Raw genomic sequence first — 20,512 nt, forward strand, 5'->3', positions numbered from 1 at the left:
AGTGGGCCCCCGAGGAGGGGGGGGGGGGGCTGTGTGTGTGTGTGTGTGTGTGTGTGTGTGTGTGTGTAATGACTGGGCCCCTCTAGTCAATAGACAGTCAGATACAGAGGACGGGGGGCACATCAAGAACAGAAGAGGAGAAGCCAGAAAAAGGAAAGACATGACTAGCACATAGAAAGTATATAAAGAGAAGCAGATGAATGCAGAGAGAAATCAGATGCAACAAGTATTGGCAAAGCCTAAAGGTCTCGCCTCTGCAAGAGCTATTGGCTTTGCAAATGTTTTTTTAGCCATGTTGTACACCAGTGTGGCTGCCATTCTGCAGGGCTAAAAGTTAGAGGCATGGAGTGTTGTAGGGAGGAATGGCGAAGACTGGCGTAGTGCTGGAGAGTGGACTAGCGGTGTGGGGAGTGGGATACAGCAGAGTGGATAGGCATAGAGTGTTGACAAGTATAGTGGCTGTGCTGTGGCATTGAATCCAACGGCCGACAATTCAGAGTTGTGAAATACAGTGACAGATTAGAGTGGTGCATATTAAAGTGCAGTGAGCACCGGAGTGGGGTGGGGCAGAGGGCAGTGGCGCAGAGTCGAGGGCCATACAGAGTAGTGGAACAGAGTGTAAAGTTGAGTGGCAGAGTGGAACGGTGAAGAGTGGTTCAGAGTAGCACAGAGTGGTGCAGTGTATAGTGCCATAGAGTGGAGTAGTGCAGACTAGAGTAGTCTGGGGGTCAGTGGTTGAGAGTGCAGTGCTGCACAGCAGTGTGTCAGAGAGCAGTGGAGCAGAGTAGCTTAGAGAGTAGTACTGTAGAGTACAGTGATGCAAAGTAGAGGGCAGTGGCAAAGAGTGCAGTGACAGAGTGCAGTGGTGTACAGTGAATTTGTGTAGAGTGAAGTGGTTAACAGCAGAGTGGAGAAGACTTCCATGTATGGAGTACCACAGAGTGGCGTAGAGTGCAATGGCATAGAGTACATTGTTTCAGAGGAGAGTGAAGTGTCAGAGTAGAGTGATGCTGGGTAGAGGGCAGATGCATAGAAAGGCAGAGTGTAATGGCCTAGAGTAGTGGTGTGGAGTACAGTGAGAGTGCAGTGGTGCAAAGTAGATTAGAGTGGCGTGCAGTGGACTGGTGTAGAGTGCAGGGGCACAGTTGTGTTACAGGGTAAAGTGTATTGGCGTAGAGTGCAGTGTTGCAGAATGGCAGAGTACAGTGGCATAGAGTGGAGATGTGCAGAGTAGACTAGTGTGGCCTGAAGTGGTGTAGAGCGAAGAGTACAATGGTGGAGTAGAGTGGCAAAGAGTGTATTAGCATAGAATAGTGGTTCACGGTAGAGTAGAGAAGCGCTGCGTAAAGTGGCATAGAATGCAGTGGTGTGAAGTGGTGCATAGTAGAGTGCAATGGTGTGGAGTGGTGCAGAGTAAACTGGAGTGGCGTGGAGTATTCATTGTGTGGTACACACTGCCATTGCAGACGACATTTTTAATTGAGATGACCATTACGTTTCCACAGACATTTATTTTACCAATAAAACTATACAGTGCATAGACAAACAAGTGTGGAAATTGCATCACCTAGTTTAATGACTTGTGTTGATCATATGAACCTATTTGTTAACAAAACACTTCAAAAATAAAAAAAAATGCACTTTGTGTTCCTAAATCTAGTATGTTCTGATATACAGTTTTTATATGTTGCTGTGTGCTAGAAAAAGATTTCCTACTCCCAGTGTCTAGTAAGATTGTCTCATAAATCTTTTCACTTTGAAGACAGAGAAAGAAAAGTAAACAAGTGCCCTCATAAGACAGTGCCTGATATTTGACCTCAGACTTTGAATGCACAGCATATGAGGCAAGATTTACACACCACTTAACAGAAATGTAGCACTCTGAAGGATACTGTTAATAAGGCTCGGGAAAGGGAAGGTACAAACTCAAGCTGGACACCCTGAAACAAATAAAACCAGCATACAGAAAACAGAAACAATGTGAGTTAGAAACCGCAAAGCCAATGGCAAGCAACGGGCAGAATGTATTTCTATAGGTCAGCTTTCTGATTGTCCACAAGATGTCTTTAGCAAACCAGACAACTGTGCTGCCTGTTAAGCTGCGACCTGAAAATGACAGTTATTAGCAGAGTAAGAAGAATGACAAGAAAATAGATCAAAAGAAACTGTTAAAAGAAAAAAGACTGCCAAAACACAAATACACAGAGGAATACACAGATAAACAACGGCAAGTGGCCAACAGAAAATTGGAAAAGCTGGAGAGGCACAAGAAATAGAAAATGAGAAATTAACTTTGCTAATTAGGTGAGGGTGGAAAACAGGAGGGAGAATGTTTACAGAACGGTAAAAAAAAATAAACGTGCTATGAAGTAGCCAGCACTTTTTTCTGCTACGGTTGGCAGGGAAATAAGAAATATGGACATGTTGCGGGAGTGGAGAGAGTAAGGAACAGACTTGGGGCAGGTGGGAGGAGAAGAGGAAATAGTGCTTGGGAGGGAAAGAAGCAACACAGATGGAGTGGGAGAGAACAAAGCAACTTGGAGGGGACGGGAGGGAAAGAAGCAACACAGACGAGGGAAGTGGGAGGGGGAAGAGGCAACACAGACAGGGGTTGGAATGAGAAGAAAGAAAATAAAAAATATAATACCTCAGTCACAGCACGAGCAGCAGAAGCACCCAAACCCATATGAAGCAATCAGCACTATGTTCATACTCCTGCCAAAAGAATAGGAAGTGAAAATGGCTCACGCTGACCAATTAGAAGACAGCAAATGAGAGAAAATGAAGCCCATGAACAGTAAACAATGGGCAGGCAGGCTCCAAGCCTCTTGTTCAACACAATATCTCTCTAGCAAGTGAGAGTGCATGCTCAAGCAGGCGAGATCTAATCACTCTGCAATCGGGGTGAGCCACAAATTAAATCTGAAGTAGGAGAAAGGCAGCACCACAAAAAGTGGTGAATAAGGAGCTCCTTAAATACTGGGGATACTGGCACCCTCGCATCAAGGGCACCTGCCCATTTTAATACTTGATGGAACAGGACATGCCTTTGGCCAGGAACAGCCCACTTAGGGTAACCACCTTATGTCCCTAGGGCGGATGGTCAGACATATATCCCCATTACTCCTTGCCCACCATTTCAGAAGATAAGTCAAACAACTTCTTTATAGGAAAACACCCACTGACAGACTAACAAGGGAGTTCCAAGCACATTCATACTGAACAGCAGGTTTGTTCACAGGCTATTGTTCCACAGCTACACAGAAAGCACCCAGGTGGGCTTGTCAACCCAAAGATAATTCCAAAACAAATAACAGATTTAGAACAGAGGAAGCATTTCACGTCATACAATTGTGGATGAACACAACATAGTTTAGCCTCATTGAAGGGAAGAACGTGTTACTCATCGTGGTTCCATACTTTGCATTTCTGAGCCTTGAGACTGCATTTTTCCCCCTCTTTTCAATTAATCACCCCAGAAAGAAGGCAAAAACACAGATTGTCATCTTTGATGAAAAAAAAAATGTTTCTGGTGCATCAAGTCACTCCTACAGTATCTTCCTTCAAACAACATACACAACTTTTTAAAATTGCCAGTAGAGACTGAAAAGCTACTACATCCAGAGATCTAACTCATGCAAGAATTAACTACTGAGGCAGCCATCTTTGTGCCACAATAAAGAACTGGAGCCTTCCACATATACTGCAGTATGTAGCGGTCGCTCAAATTAAAAGTCTCTCTCCTAGATGCCATATGGCACCGGTTACAGTGGAAACGTGATGGCTTCCTGTTAAGAATGGAGTTGAACATGAAGCGTTGGTACATTTCCAGTAGATTGTCAAGAGCTACCGCTCAAGCCATCTTGGACATCCCTATTAGGAAAAGAGTAAGGTCTAGTAGAAAGGCTCTCCTTAATGAAGTGACAAAAATATGCGAGTGAACTGGCCAGCAGTCCGAGTAGCAAAATAACATTTAAAAATCACCTGAGAAAACTTAGGCTCATATACACACCGACGCAAATATTTAACTGAAGAATCACGTATAAGTTTCCCATTCATTCATGGCCACCTCCAACATCAGCTTCCACAGAAACAAATGTACACGGAAGGACAAAAATAACCTATGATCAAATGTGATCAGATCTAAACCCCAGTCTGTAGGTGTAACTAAAACAAAGGTTAATTGTGGATGGCTTTAAGCCAAACAATCAAAGGTGACTAACATCTTATTAAGTACCTGTGGCTGATACCACAAAACCTGACTGTCGTCCGAAAATATTACTGCACTTTTTTGTCAATAAAATAAAGTATGAAACAAATGGCCGCCATTCCGGCTGCGTGGCAATTTGTCAACCTGATAGAAAAAAGAAAAAAAATGTTCAAAGATGAGTCAAAAAAGCTAGTGAGTCATGGTTTCTGAAGAAATTACATACTTTTCCTAAAACATACCTAACAAAGCGTACCTCTGAACGTCTACTTCGGAACATGCACACCAGAGAAACTGGTTTAACTACAAAACAATAGGGCATATTTACAAGAAAGTGGCTCAGTGCAGTGCTGCGCCAAAATTGGTAGCACTGCATCATTTCAGAAACAGGGATGAGCAGCATTTACAAAAATACGATGCACCCCCGTTTCCCCGGGTGCTAAATGTAGCTGCCTAGCACAAACACAGGTTCCCTTGCACCATAGTGTAAGGATGTCTGCATTGCAGGGAATGATTGTTTATGTGCAGGGAGGTGTCCCTTCCTGCACAATCATTGATGGTGATATGCTCTATGTGTGCTGCAGGATGCAGCACATATGAAAAGCAAAAATGAGGAGAAATAAAAAAAGTATTTCTCCTCGTTGTGCCATGCTAGCGCCAACCCGTGGCTGGCGTTAGTTTTTGGCGCCTCCTCAGATTTACGTTTCCTTGTAAATCTGGGGCAGCGTCAAAAGCAATGGTTGTTGCAGTGGAATTACACAGCAACACCCATTGCACGGCCCTCTGCTGCAGAAAACTGCACTGGGGGCCCATATTTACAAAAAGTGGCTGAACGCCACCTTGTAAATATGGAGCAGGGCACGCCAACGCATCACAAAAAGTAATATTCCCACAGTGCTAGAAGCTTGTAAATATGCCTCAATGTCCTGCTATACCTCTTCCAGTGACTAAAAAATATTGCTCCAAAACTACATTTTTCACAGTGCAACACTTTCCTAAGCATGTTAGTCTCTATAAACTAAGTTTGCATGTTTGATCTCCTGAACATATATTATGTTCCCCTTCCTGCGTTGGTAACCCTCTTGCTGTATGTGTACGTTTTTAAAACTGCTTTATTTGTATATTATTTATATAGGTTAATTATGGTGCTATATACATTGTAATTCAATTTTAAATAACAATATTAACTACATTTATGTCTTGCTTTTTGCCCATTTTGCCTGTGTGAACAAAGTTGTCAGTGTTCAAACAATTACAAAACAAAATCAAACCTAAGTCATTATTTATTTCCACTGTTGTGTAAAAAGGAAGGTCAGTGTCTGGCTGTGTTTTGTTGAATGCTGAACCCCTCTGCACGTGCATAAGAGAAAACCATCTTTGTTTATTAAACAATGGCACCAAACACTAAATCCCCATACTGTGGATGTGTCGCTATTTACTTGATATACTAGATGTTGGGCCACTGAGCAACTAATGCCTTATGATGGTCACAGTGAAGGCGAACAGTCGCAGCTCACGCGAATTAAAAGGGGAAGGGCAGCGTGCGCGGGGGAGGGGATGGGGATGGGGGAGAATTAAATACAAAATAATTTTTAAAAAGTAATAATTACCTCCGCTCCCGCACCACTCGTCTGCCTCCTCCCGTCTCACTGCAGGCAGAACAGGCTCCAAGCCTGCCCTGCGCCAATCCGGACGCTGCTTAGAGCAACATCAGGATTGGACAGGAGTTCCGAGACAGACTGGGAGCCTGTGCAAGCTCTCTCCAGCTGAGCAACTGTGTCCACCCCTATGGAGGAGCCGCCCCTGAAGGCGAACACTGAAAAAATGGAACAGCTCAGGGAGAGGACAATTTGTACCAGTAAGTACCATTTTGAGTGCAACCACATTCACGTCATTGAATTGAACTTGTTTTCCACTGCAACACTGAAAAGAGTGATTGGCTGGGAAAGGAATGTCATTTAGTTTGGTGGCATAAAGACAGATGGGGATCATACCATTAGAGTTAGGTGGGTCACCTAGACATGTGCTTTACCAAGTGAGAAGGGCAGCCAATAAAGGCATGTACAGAACCAATCAAGAGATTTGCTAGTCTCAGATTTGTGACCCTCACCTAAAGAATGTGGGTAACAAATGGAGAGATGTGAGGCATACACAGAGAAACTAGTGAGTGACACTTAGAGGCAAAAGTAAGCAAAAAGAAAAGAAACATGGGTTATACCAATTAAAATATTGTAGTTATACTGAGCGAAATTTTTGTAGGTCGCATCTAGAGAAGTATGCCCTTCATATTAAAATAAATGTGGTCCATGACAGATTAGTATATTAACCTGATCAAAAGAAACAGAGAAAACATACAAAGTGCGAAATAAATGAATACCATGCAGAGAAATGCGTGAGCCTTACCAAAATACTTGTGGGGCATTTCTAAAGATATGAGGACTACACCATGAGACCTATTCAGCTCATACCTACATAGCTGTGTTGCCCATGCTAAGAGATACGTGGAGAAACAGGAGGATTTGAGGACTATACTATCAGAAATGATACTCTGGCAATATCTCTGCCAGGTGAAATCACTGGAAGGCATTCCTACAGCTGATAAATGGCTCAGTTATGGAACTAGGAAAGTGGAAAGTCTAAGAATTCCCTCAAGGAGAAAGTTAGTGCCCATAATTGATGTGCAAGGGCCTGTTATCAGAAAGGTACTACAGGGACAATGAAGTCCAGGGCCATAGTCCTCAATGTGGCATTTGTGGCTGATTAGTAAACAGGTAGTTGGGGGGTGGGGTGGGGGGTGGAGCTGAAAGGACTAGTAGAGAGCACAGTTAGTCTGTTTCCTACCGAGGTGGGGAGAGTAATAGACCACCACTTGACGATCACATACACCAGTATGAAATTTATAATAATGGCCCTGCAATCTGTCTATTGCAAAGGGGGCAGGGAGCTTTCCTGGCTAAATTTTTATTTAAAACCCTTAAGGTGAGACGCTTAACCTCAATTTTTAGAGACTGTCAAAAAGTCAGGGTGTCTAAATAAGGTGGTGTATCATTTCATATAAATAGGACAAATCTACAAATACTGGTGACGTGGAATGACGTTAGGAAGCGATTGGACCTTAAACAAGCATTTGCAATGCAACGGGTCTCGAATTTCTCCAAGTTAGAGCTATTAGCAGGTGTAAACTCCCAACTGGACTTTTCTGGCCACATTAAATGGAAAAAAAAAAAAACGCGATCACACTGCTACACTTCACTCGTAGTGAAACCTATCGTCAAAAGTGCAATTAACTATGTAACCAGGTCGATGTCATGCAAAGCGCTCGACTTCTGCCAAGTGAGATCACACTGCGAAAAAAGATAAAAAGTAGTCCACAAACCAGACGGAAAACAGCGAGCCTCGTATGTTTTCAGTACTTGGTCGCTGCACTCGAGGAGGGCTAACCACCGGAAAAGGCACGACGTATGCATGCCTTCCACTAATGAAAGCATACATTTTAAGAGGCAAGCCCACGAACCAATGAAAGACACTGACGTGGACAGGGCTCGGAGCCCTTTTTTAACTGCTAAAGCGTCTCGCAAGCGCAAGCTCGACCTTAAAAATGGCTGACCATGTAGAGGAAAGGCTCTTGAGATCCTACTGGCAGTTTGGGACTTTCTTGCAATCCTGCTGTTAAGGAAACACCCAGGATATTTGCTTTACAGAGTGACAAGTTAGGGTACTTGCCCTCTCTGTTTTCTGAGATTCATTCTATGAAAAGTGTGCATGCACAGAGCACTCTCCGTTTAAATGGTTGACAAAGAATGCTACTTAAATTAATTTTGCTACTGAACCCTCCATGTGCCCACTAATTTGTTAAAAAAAATTCCAAGTCTGGGCAGATTGTTGTGTATGCTTTGATGGTCATTTTGAGTACTTTGTATTTAATTAGCTTTTTTTTGGCCAGAGACACTTCTGATTGTAAGATATTAGATGCTCTCTTCCACTCCTTTTTCCAAAATCACTGTATAGATGGTAGTGTTCTATGAGTGGGGCAAGGCAGGAGCACAGGGTGAAAAAAAAAAAAAATACAACAATAAAAAAAGACTGCACTGTTCCCATGGGGCGCAATCAAGGAGAACGGCACTGATTTGCAAATTAAATAAGTGAAAAGGCAAGATTTTCTTCAGGAATACACCTCTACCACTGTTGAAATCCGGGGACTGGCTAATATAAAGGCTGCCTAGCCTTACTTCCACTGCCTGCCTCTCTTCTGCCAGCCTACACTTCCTGTAACTTGATCTCTCTTGATCTCCTTCTGGAAGATCTTGTCCATCTCTGCTTTCTCACCGTAACACTGTTTCGCAACCCCTTCTACCATTTTCAGCCTCTCACTTGTCCTGGGTGAAAGTCTGCTGCAAAATTAATTCTGGTTTCTAGAACAAAGTACAGGTGAGCACCACCTTTGTTCTGACAAGGATCTTTGTGGTAAAAAAAAAAAAAAAAAAAAAAAAAAAAAAAAAAAAAAAAAAAAAAATAGATCTGTTATTTTCAAAGAAGCCAAAAAGAAAAGGTGGCATTTCAAGCCACTAAATGCTTTAAAAAATGTCCACATATGTTATTGTATACAACATAACAGGAGAGTTTATCTATAATCACAATTAGCGCAGCAAGTCATGTATTTCAGGGTGTGGTAAAAATTATAGTGCCCTCTAGTCCAGCCTACAAGCAGCTGAGTCCTTGTGTCAAATGAGGAACTATTTTCTGCCCGCTTCCGACCTATGATCTTCACACACACACACACACACACACACACACACACACACACTTCTTATCAGAGCCCTGTTTTGTTATAGAAGAGAAAAGGAATTCTTTGTTTTCTTGGCTGCAGCTTGAATATTGCGCTTCTGGTCATGATGAAGGGGCCAGGGTTGGTACTAAAAAAAAATAAGGAGGAGTGGTGTACAAACTTTGGAAAAGAGCTAACTAGTATTTCTGATGAGAAGCCTCAAATCCTAAGAGTATTAAAGACCTACCTCTTCTCACTCACATTTGGACAAGCCAGTCTTCTGAGCCACCATCCTCCTCACTTTAATCCAAACGTCCTCCTCAGTCAGACACCCAAGATGGGCATCTCCTTCACCCAAGTTCCATAGGACTCTCCTTCAAGGGTTTGACATTTGGAGACATAATTGACTACAGTGATCTTCTATTAGTTTCCATCCTTGCCAGATGACGAATGGTTCCCAGCCACCAAGCGGTAACGCAGGAGGAGGACAACTAAATCATGCAGCAAGAAAATCTTAATTATGTGGCACAATGCAGACGATGCTGTGACCATGTTAATTTCTTTTGTAATTTCTACACAGGGTAAGACTTTTCAGAGCAAAGGATCATCCTACGTACAGCAATTAATAAATGATAGGCGACCACAACCTTTGCAAAATGCCTGTCAAATGTATAGTGGCATTTTTACTAACTTTTGATCAGTGGGCTAGAAAGAAATTTGTTACAAATCTGCAAAAGATATCTAAGTTAATGGATGTGTTAAGTACAGCAAATCCGTAATAGTGTATAAAAAGACACAGCTGCTCCTTGCAACATTTCAGCAGCCATAACTGAGATAGATACCATGGGGGTTGAGGCCTTTCACTCCTTAAGTCCCAGGCCTGACCTACAAATGTGTCCTGAGCAACTGAGCCAACTACACCCTTTAACACTTGACTTTCAGCGGTAGCAACTGGTACAACAGTCCAAGACTTCTTTGGGTGAAAGTAAACAGGTGGGAGAAGATAGGCTCAGAACCCCCCAAACACATGCAGCAGCAATAAATGATTATCCAGTCAAATACTTTTATGAAAGAAAAAAAAAATTTGATTTTCATAAGTAAAACACTGCATTACAAACAATGCACAAAGTCTCCTGTGGTCAGAGATCGTGTTCCATAGGCAGGTCCCAGAGTCCCTCTTCCCTCAAACTTGTATTACACTTGATCATTAGAGTTTACATTTCCCATCAGAATGATAACTATTCCACAGTCTGAGTAACATATTAGTAATTCCATTCTGATAGACGGGATGGGTGAATATTATGATCCGGTACCTGCATAAACTCGATACAGTCCTATGATGAAGTACAGGTCAATCATTCAAGACTGCATATGGTGCACGTTGAAGTCATAAAATCAAAGAAGTAACATGGTTATATATTTGATACTAATTAGGATGGCTTGTTTTTCACTCAAAGTTTGTAAGGGAAAAATACAGAATATTCAAGGGGAAAAAACACATTATTATAGATAATGAATATATCAGAAAAACACTTAGTAATTTGAGGTCATTGTCTTTGAAATATATTTAATAAGGATCTCTTTGCTGACTGGGCCTTCTTCATCCAGTTGGACACTTTGCAAGCTTCTAGCCATGCACTGGCTGCATCCGGCGGAACCTACTCTGGCACAACGTTCTCATGATAGATCTGTGGACATGGTACAGCCTTCTCCGCAAGGTTCACTCAGATTAGGCCCTTTATCCAACATTAACTGAAAGATTAAACAAGTGGTCTCTTGTAGGAAGTTGGCTCTGTATGCACGATTTCAAAGTAAGGAATAGTATGCACAGAGTCCAAGGGTTCCCCTTAGAGGTAAAATAGTGGTAAAAAGAGATAATACTAATGCTCTATTTTGTGGTAGTGTGGTCGAGCAGTAGGCTTATCCAAGGAGTAGTGTTAAGCATTTGTTGTACATACACACAGGCAATAAATGAGGAACACACACTCCGAGACAAATCCAGCCAATAGGTTTTGTTATAGAAAAATATATTTTCTTAGTTTATTTTAAGAACCACAGGTTCAAATTTAACATGTAATATCTTGTTTGAAAGGTATTGCAGGTAAGTACATTAGGAACTTTGAATCATTTCAATTGCATGTATACTTTTCAAGTTATTCACAAATAGCTATTTTAAAAGTGGACACTTAGTGCAATTTTCACAGTTCCTGGGGGAGGTAAGTTTTTGTTAGTTTTACCAGGTAAGTAAGACACTTACAGGGTTCAGTTCTTGGTCCAAGGTAGCCCACCGTTGGGGGTTCAGAGCAACCCCAAAGTTACCACACCAGCAGCTCAGGGCCGGTCAGGTGCAGAGTTCAAAGTGGTGCCCAAAACGCATAGGCTCCAATGGAGAGAAGGGGGTGCCCCGGTTCCAGTCTGCCAGCAGGTAAGTACCCGCGTCTTCGGAGGGCAGACCAGGGGGGTTTTGTAGGGCACCGGGGGGGGGGGGGGGGGGGGGACACAAGCCCACACAGAAATTTCACCCTCAGCGGCGCGGGGGCGGCCGGGTGCAGTGTTAGAACAAGCGTTGGGTTCGCAATGGAAGTCAATGAGAGATCAAGGGATCTCTTCAGCGCTGCAGGCAGGCAAGGGGGGGCTTCCTCGGGGAAACCTCCACTTGGGCAAGGGAGAGGGAGAGGGACTCCTGGGGGTCACTTCTGCAGTGAAAGTCCGGTCCTTCAGGTCCTGGGGGCTGCGGGTGCAGGGTCTTTTCCAGGCGTCGAGAGTCGCGGTCAGGGGAAGCCTCGGGATTCCCTCTGCAGGCGGCGCTGTGGGGGCTCAGGGGGGACAGGTTTTGGTACTCACAGTCGTAGAGTAGTCCGGGGGTCCTCCCTGAGGTGTTGGTTCTCCACCAGCCGAGTCGGGGTCGCCGGGTGCAGTGTTGCAAGTCTCACGCTTCTTGCGGGGAGATTGCAGGGTTCTTTAAAGCTGCTCCTTTGGATAAAGTTACAGTCTTTTTGGAGCAGGTCCGCTGTCCTCGGGAGTTTCGTGTCGTCGTCGAAGCAGGGCAGTCCTCAGAGGATGCAGAGGTCGCTGGTCCCTTTGGAAGGCGTCGCTGGAGCAGAGTTCTTTGGAAGGCAGGAGACAGGCCAGTGAGTTTCTGGAGCCAAGGCAGTTGTCTTCTGGTCTTCCTCTGCAGGGGTTTTCAGCTAGGCAGTCCTTGTTGTTGCAGGAATCTAGTTTCTAGGTTCAGGGAGAGCCCTTAAATACTAAGGGCTACTAGCCCTGAGGGTGGGTACACCCTCTTTGTGCCTCCTCCCAAGGGGAGGGGGTCACATCCCTAATCCTATTGGGGGAATCCTCCATCTGCAAGATGGAGGATTTCTAAAAGTTAGAGTCACCTCAGCTCAGGACACCTTAGGGGCTGTCCTGACTGGCCAGTGACTACTCCTTGTTTTTCTCATTATCTCTCCTGGACTTGCCGCCAAAAGTGGGGGCTGGGTCCAGGAGGCGGGCATCTCCACTAGCTGGAGTGCCCTGGGGCATTGTAACACGAAGCTTGAGCCTTTGAAGCTCACTGCTAGGTGTTACAGTTCCTGCAGGGGGGAGGTGTGAAGCACCTCCACCCAGAGCAGGCTTTGTTTCTGGCCTCAGAGAGCACAAAGGCTCTCACCGCATGAGGTCAGACACTCGTCTCTCAGCAGCAGGCTGGCACAGACCAGTCAGTCCTGCACTGAACAATTGGGTAAAATACAGGGGGTATCTCTAAGATGCCCTCTGTGTGCATTTTTTTAATAAATCCAACACTGGCATCAGTGTGGGTTTATTATTCTGAGAAGTTTGATACTAAACTTCCCAGTATTCAGTGTAGCCATTATGGAGCTGTGGAGTTCGTTTTTGACAGACTCCCAGCCCATATACTCTTATCGCTACCCTGCACTTACAATGTCTAAGGTTTTGCTTAGACACTGTAGGGGCATAGTGCTCATGCACATATGCCCTCACCTGTGGTATAGTGCACCCTGCCTTAGGGCTGTAAGGCCTACTAGAGGGGTGACTTACCTATGCCACAGGCAGTGGGAGGTTGGCATGGCACCCTGAGGGGAGTGCCATGTCGACTTAGTCATTTTCTCCCCATCAGCACACACAAGCTGGCAAGCAGTGTCTGTGCTGAGTGAGGGGTCCCTAGGGTGGCATAAGACATGCTGCAGCCCTTAGAGACCTTCCCTGGCATCAGGGCCCTTGGTACCAGGGGTACCAGTTACAAGGGACTTACCTAGGTGCCAGGGTTGTGCCAATTGTGGAAACAATGGTACATTTTAGGTGAAAGAACACTGGTGCTGGGGCCTGGTTAGCAGGGTCCCAGCACACTTCTCAGTCAAGTCAGCATCAGTATCAGGCAAAAAGTGGGGGGTAACTGCAACAGGGAGCCATTTCTTTACACAAGCCCCCCCAGCCCACAGGCCAGGAGACTCAGCCAAAGCTGGGAGAGTCTTCCTAGTCTGTCAGGCGAGGAAGAGTAGAGGAAATAGGCTGGTTTGTTGCAGGGCCTACTCTGCCTTACATCCTCCTGTTCAGGTCATTCCCTCTGGGGAACTGACCCACTTCCACAGTGATAGGACCTAGTCTGAACTGCCTCTTGTCTGTGCTTTTTATGTCTTCACCCATTCTCTCTATTTTGGGGTTAGAGGTATCCACCTCTGCTAATCTTATTTTAGCCAGGGTCACCCCTAGCTTACCCAAAGAGGTTACCCAGAGCTGGAGTAACCCCACCATGACCAACAGGGTCAGGGGGCCTAACTTGCTATTTGGCATGGGGTCAGACCACCATGCCAAGGATAGTGCAGCCATAAAGGCTAACATCCAGCAGAGGCCACTGACAGCTATCAGTGCCCAGAACCACACCTTTAGCTCTTCACCTACAAGGGAAGGGGCTAAGTTACAGGCTTCTTTGGGTTCAGGGTGCCTGTCTGCTGTATTAGAGTGGGGGGTTACCACATCTTGTAGTAAACACCCTTCTTCCACTCTTTCTTCTGTTAGCTGAGGAGCCACCCACTCAGGCTTAACAGTTGCCTGACTAGCCAGGACTTCTTGTGGGTCAGGTTGGACTTTATCAGAGCCACTTTTGGAGTTCTCCCCTACTGGAGCAGAATCTCCTTGGCTTGCTGGAACCTTGGCTAAAGGTTGTCCACCCTTCCTACTCTGTTTCCTTTTCTTTTTCTTCTGGGGCCTACTTGCATTTACTGCAGAGGCAGGCACTCCAGAATCCTTGGGAGAGGACTGGCACTGGACCAGTTCCTCTCTTGGGCTCGGACTAACCTCTGGGTAGTCATTTCCAAGGAGACAATCAAGGGGGAGGTCTGTACTGACTACCACCCTTCTCCAGCTAAAACTCCCACCCACTTCTATGGGCACAAAAGCCACAGGCCTATCAGTGACCCTGTCTGGGCTAACTCTTACTCTGGCCATCTCACCTGGGATGTACTGGTTTGAGAACACCAGCCTGTCATGCACAATAGTGTGACTGGCACAAGTGTCTCTCAGGGCAGTGGCTGGGATTCCATTCACCAGTAGGTGGTGGAAGTGTCTACTTCCCTCTGGAATCTCCAACTCACCTGTTGGGCCCTTTTTCCAGTTGAAGGCTATGAAGACCTCCTCATCTGAGGAGTCATCCCCAATGGCTACACTGGTCTGGGATTTTGCTAGGGGGTTTGTTTTTGGGACAAGAAGTGTCCTTGGTGTGGTGCCCTGTCTGTTTACAGTTATGGCACCATGCCTTAGTGGCATCCCAGCTCTTACCCTGGTACCCACCTTTGTTTTGGGTTGTGTCTCTGGGCCCACCCACCTGGTCTGGTTTTTGGGGGCCTACAGGGGACTCTTTTTCTTTGTTTCTAGTGTCACCCACTTTCTCCTGGGGAGGCTTTGTAACCCCTTTCTTTTGGTCACCCCCAGTGGAAGTTTTGGTTACCCTAGTCTTGACCCAGTGGTCTGCCTTCTTTCCCAACTCTTGGGGAGAAATTGGACCTAGGTCTACCAGATACTGATGCAACTTTTCATTGAAGCAGTTACTTAAAATGTGTTCTTTCATAAACAAATTATAAAGCCCAACATAGTCCTACACTTCATTTCCAGTTACCCAACCATCCAGTGTTTTCACTGAGTAGTCAACATAATCAACCCAGGTCTGGCTCGAGGATTTTTGAGCCCCCCTGAATCTAATTCTATACTCCTCAGTGGAGAATCCAAAGCCCTCAATCAGGGTACCCTTCATGAGGTCATAAGATTCTGCATCTTTTTTTAGAGAGTGTGAGGAGTCTATCCCTACACTTTCCTGTGAACATTTCCCAAAGGAGAGCACCCCAGTGAGATTTGTTCACTTTTCTGGTTTCACAAGCCCTCTCAAAAGCTGTGAACCATTTGGTGATGTCATCACCATCTTCATATTTAGTTACAATCCCTTTGGGGATTTTCAACATGTCAGGAGAATCTCTGACCCTAGTTATGTTGCTGCCACCATTGATGGGTCCTAGGCCCATCTCTTGTCTTTCCCTTTCTATGGCTAGGATCTGTCTTTCCAAAGCCAATCTTTTGGCCATCCTGGCTAACTGGATGTCCTCTTCACTGGAGTTATCCTCAGTGATTTCAGAGGTGTTGGTCTCTCCTGTGAGGGAACCAGCATCTCTGACTATTATTTTTGGAGTCAGGGCTTGAGAAGCCCTGTTCTCCCTAGATAGGACTGGTGGGGGGGAATCACCCTCCAAGTCACTATCATCTTCATCTGTGTTGCCATCCACAGAGGGGTTGGCTCGGTCATACTCTGCCAACAGCTCCTGGAGCTGTAGTTTGGTAGGTTTGGAGCCCATTCCTATTTTCTTTAGTTTACAGAGTGACCTTAGCGCTCTCATCTGTAGATGGAGGTAAGGTGTGGTGTCGAGTTCCACCACATTCACATCTGTATTAGGCATTATGCTTCTAAAAGTTGGAATACTTTTTAAGAAACTAAAACTAGTTCTAGAATCTAATTCAAACTTTTACCAAACTTTTAAACTCTAAAAGAAATGCTAACAGGGACTAACACAAGGCCCTAGCAGGACTTTAAAGAATTTAGAAAACTTTTCAAATTGCAAAAATCAATTTCTAATGACAATTTTGGAATTGGTCGTGTGATCAGGTATTGGCTGAGTAGTCCAGCAAATGCAAAGTCTTGTACCCCACCGCTGATCCACCAATGTAGGAAGTTGGCTCTGTACGCACTATTTCAAAGTAAGGAATAGTATGCACAGAGTCCAAGGGTTCCCCTTAGAGGTAAAATAGTGGTAAAAAGAGATAATACTAATGCTCTATTTTGTGGTAGTGTGGTCGAGCAGTAGGCTTATCCAAGGAGTAGTGTTAAGCATTTGTTGTACATACACACAGGCAATAAATGAGGAACACACACTCCGAGACAAATCCAGCCAAAAGGTTTTGTTATAGAAAAATATATTTTCTTAGTTTATTTTAAGAACCACAGGTTCAAATTTAACATGTAATATCTTGTTTGAAAGGTATTGCAGGTAAGTACATTAGGAACTTTGAATCATTTCAATTGCATGTATACTTTTCAAGTTATTCACAAATAGCTATTTTAAAAGTGGACATAGTGCAATTTTCACAGTTCCTGGGGGAGGTAAGTTTTTGTTAGTTTTACCAGGTAAGTAAGACACTTACAGGGTTCAGTTCTTGGTCCAAGGTAGCCCACTGTTGGGGGTTCAGAGCAACCCCAAAGTTACCACACCAGCAGCTCAGGGCCGGTCAGGTGCAGAGTTCAAAGTGGTGCCCAAAACGCATAGGCTCCAATGGAGAGAAGGGGGTGCCCCGGTTCCAGTCTGCCAGCAGGTAAGTACCCGCGTCTTCGGAGGGCAGACCAGGGGGGTTTTGTAGGGCACCGGGGGGGGGACACAAGCCCACACAGAAATTTCACCCTCAGCGGCGCGGGGGCGGCCGGGTGCAGTGTTAGAACAAGCGTTGGGTTCGCAATGGAAGTCAATGAGAGATCAAGGGATCTCTTCAGCGCTGCAGGCAGGCAAGGGGGGGCTTCCTCGGGGAAACCTCCACTTGGGCAAGGGAGAGGGAGAGGGACTCCTGGGGGTCACTTCTGCAGTGAAAGTCCGGTCCTTCAGGTCCTGGGGGCTGCGGGTGCAGGGTCTTTTCCAGGCGTCGGGACTTAGGTTTCAGAGAGTCGCGGTCAGGGGAATCCTCGGGATTCCCTCTGCAGGCGGCGCTGTGGGGGCTCAGGGGGGACAGGTTTTGGTACTCAGTCGTAGAGTAGTCCGGGGGTCCTCCCTGAGGTGTTGGTTCTCCACCAGCCGAGTCGGGGTCGCCGGGTGCAGTGTTGCAAGTCTCACGCTTCTTGCGGGGAGATTGCAGGGTTCTTTAAAGCTGCTCCTTTGGATAAAGTTAGTCTTTTTGGAGCAGGTCCGCTGTCCTCGGGAGTTTCTTGTCGTTGTCGAAGCAGGGCAGTCCTCAGAGGATGCAGAGGTCGCTGGTCCCTTTGGAAGGCGTCGCTGGAGCAGAGTTCTTTGGAAGGCAGGAGACCGGCCAGTGAGTTTCTGGAGCCAAGGCAGTTGTTGTCTTCTGGTCTTCCTCTGCAGGGGTTTTCAGCTAGGCAGTCCTTGTTGTTGCAGGAATCTAGTTTCTAGGTTCAGGGAGAGCCCTTAAATACTAAATTTAAGGGCGTGTTTAGGTCTGGGGGGTTAGTAGCCAATGGCTACTAGCCCTGAGGGTGGGTACACCCTCTTTGTGCCTCCTCCCAAGGGGAGGGGGTCACATCCCTAATCCTATTGGGGGAATCCTCCATCTGCAAGATGGAGGATTTCTAAAAGTTAGAGTCACCTCAGCTCAGGACACCTTAGGGGCTGTCCTGACTGGCCAGTGACTACTCCTTGTTTTTCTCATTATCTCTCCTGGACTTGCCGCAAAAAGTGGGGGCTGGGTCCAGGAGGCGGGCATCTCCACTAGCTGGAGTGCCCAGGGCATTGCAACACGAAGCTTGAGCCTTTGAAGCTCACTGCTAGGTGTTACAGTTCCTGCAGGGGGGAGGTGTGAAGCACCTCCACCCAGAGCAGGCTTTGTTTCTGTCTTCAGAGAGCACAAAGGCTCTCACCGCATGAGGTCAGACACTCGTCTCTCAGCAGCAGGCCGGCACAGACCAGTTAGTCCTGCACTGAACAATTGGGTAAAATACAGGGGGTATCTCTAAGATGCCCTCTGTGTGCATTTTTTTAATAAATCCAACACTGGCATCAGTGTGGGTTTATTATTCTGAGAAGTTTGATACTAAACTTCCCAGTATTCAGTGTAGCCATTATGGAGCTGTGGAGTTCGTTTTTGACAGACTCCCAGCCCATATACTCTTATCGCTACCCTGCACTTACAATGTCTAAGGTTTTGCTTAGACACTGTAGGGGCATAGTGCTCATGCACATATGCCCTCACCTGTGGTATAGTGCACCCTGCCTTAGGGCTGTAAGGCCTACTAGAGGGGTGACTTACCTATGCCACAGGCAGTGGGAGGGTGGCATGGCACCCTGAGGGGAGTGCCATGTCGACTTAGTCATTTTCTCCCCATCAGCACACACAAGCTGGCAAGCAGTGTCTGTGCTGAGTGAGGGGTCCCTAGGGTGGCATAAGACATGCTGCAGCCCTTAGAGACCTTCCCTGGCATCAGGGCCCTTGGTACCAGGGGTACCAGTTACAAGGGACTTACCTAGGTGCCAGGGTTGTGCCAATTGTGGAAACAATGGTACATTTTAGGTGAAAGAACACTGGTGCTGGGGCCTGGTTAGCAGGGTCCCAGCACACTTCTCAGTCAAGTCAGTATCAGTATCAGGCAAAAAGTGGGGGGTAACTGCAACAGGGAGCCATTTCTTTACATCTCTGTACTGTGACCACTATGTATGCTGGTTTGGAGTTAGTCCTATGATATCTATGACGTTACCTGCTACCCCCTCCCCCCACCCCCCGTCCTCCCTCCCCATCATTCAGAGTATACATTACCTTTTTTATTGTTCGGCTTACCTTGATGTACTATGATGAACACCATCATCCTTGATTTTCTCTTTTTTTTTAAATGCATCTTATTTCACTCTTCAAAACAGAAGCGTGAGCGGAAAAGAGTTTGTGTGGCTGTCAGTGAGAATTTTAACAGCCACTTAATGCTTTTTGGTAATCTTGGACAGCGAAAAAGCACAATGCTTTTATTAATATTTAACAAAGAGGGGAAAAAAGGAAAACAAGTGCTATAATGCTGTGACTACTGGGGGTCACCTTGCTGTGTGTGCACGCTCTCAGCACTGATGCGCATTCTTAAATGACGGTGCAGGTGCCAGTTTTTGTGATTTTTAATGACTGATGAGATTGCAGGCACCACAGATCGGACAATAAAAAAAAATTATATATGCACAAACACTTTTAGGGATGCTCGTCGCAAATGGCTGCCTATCCTGTGTATATTATATATATATCTCAAATAATTTACAAAAAACACCTGCATTGTTGGTATGGTTGAGGAGAGGGTGAAGGAAACAAAGTAACAGTTTTAAAATAAAAGGGAAGAAGGGAGTCATACAACACAAGGGAGATAGTAACCCAGGAAGGAAGGATTGCTGGGTAAGGATGGTGGTCCGAAGAAAATGAAGCAAAGGAGGGAGAAAAAAAAAAAAACACCGGACACTAGGGCCTTTAAAACCTATTGGCTTTGCCAGTGCCATTTAATGCTTTACAGCATCTACCTTGCTGGGAAACATAGCTAAATAAGGAAGAAACAAAAAGTGTGTTTTTCTTCCAGGCACGCACACTTCGCACGAGTGCGCCTTTTTTTGTTTTTTTTGGCCGTCCAACTCTGATCTGCAAGTAACAAAAAAAATGCAAAGCTTTCGTTGGGGAACCAGTACGGAGACCAAGGCCAGGGGGCCCAAAAGCAACACAGGTAGGGGTTCGGAGAAATGGAAAGTGCAGGAGGAAGAGACCGAGGGGTCCTCCCCTCGGAGGAAGTGTGGAGGAGCAAACTGGCGAGAAGGAGAGCAATGTCCAGAGAAAAAGCCTAGGGGAGAAAAGCAAACAAACAAGAAATCAAGGTGGCACTGGGACTGGAGAGAAGCACACCGGTAAGTAAGCAACACAGGCAGGGGAGCAGCTCAGATAACCGCAGTGCAGAGTGGGTGGAGCACGAGAGGCAGTTGAAAGATACGCAAGCTCGTGGAGAGCTTAAAAAAAGTAGCACCTGAGGAGGTGAGCATTGTAAGGCCACGGTACCGCCTCTATGATTCGAGAGCGACGCAAACACGGAGAGAAAGGAAAGCCAACAAACTCATGAACAGGAACAAAGCAAGTGAGTGACAAGACAGCCAACCAATAGTGAGCAATGGGGGTGGCAGCAAGCCCACTCGAAGCTAACAGTCTTGCAACAGAAACAGCACGAGTTGTGTAGGAATGTAGACCTAAAAAGGAGTTCCCAAAAGTGAGCAGTGGAAGACCAATCAACAGATCGAAAGAATGGTAAAGATGTGCTCCAGGAAAGGACA

The sequence above is a fragment of the Pleurodeles waltl genome, chromosome 7, assembly GCF_031143425.1.
Source record: "Pleurodeles waltl isolate 20211129_DDA chromosome 7, aPleWal1.hap1.20221129, whole genome shotgun sequence".
Taxonomy (NCBI): domain Eukaryota; kingdom Metazoa; phylum Chordata; class Amphibia; order Caudata; family Salamandridae; genus Pleurodeles; species Pleurodeles waltl.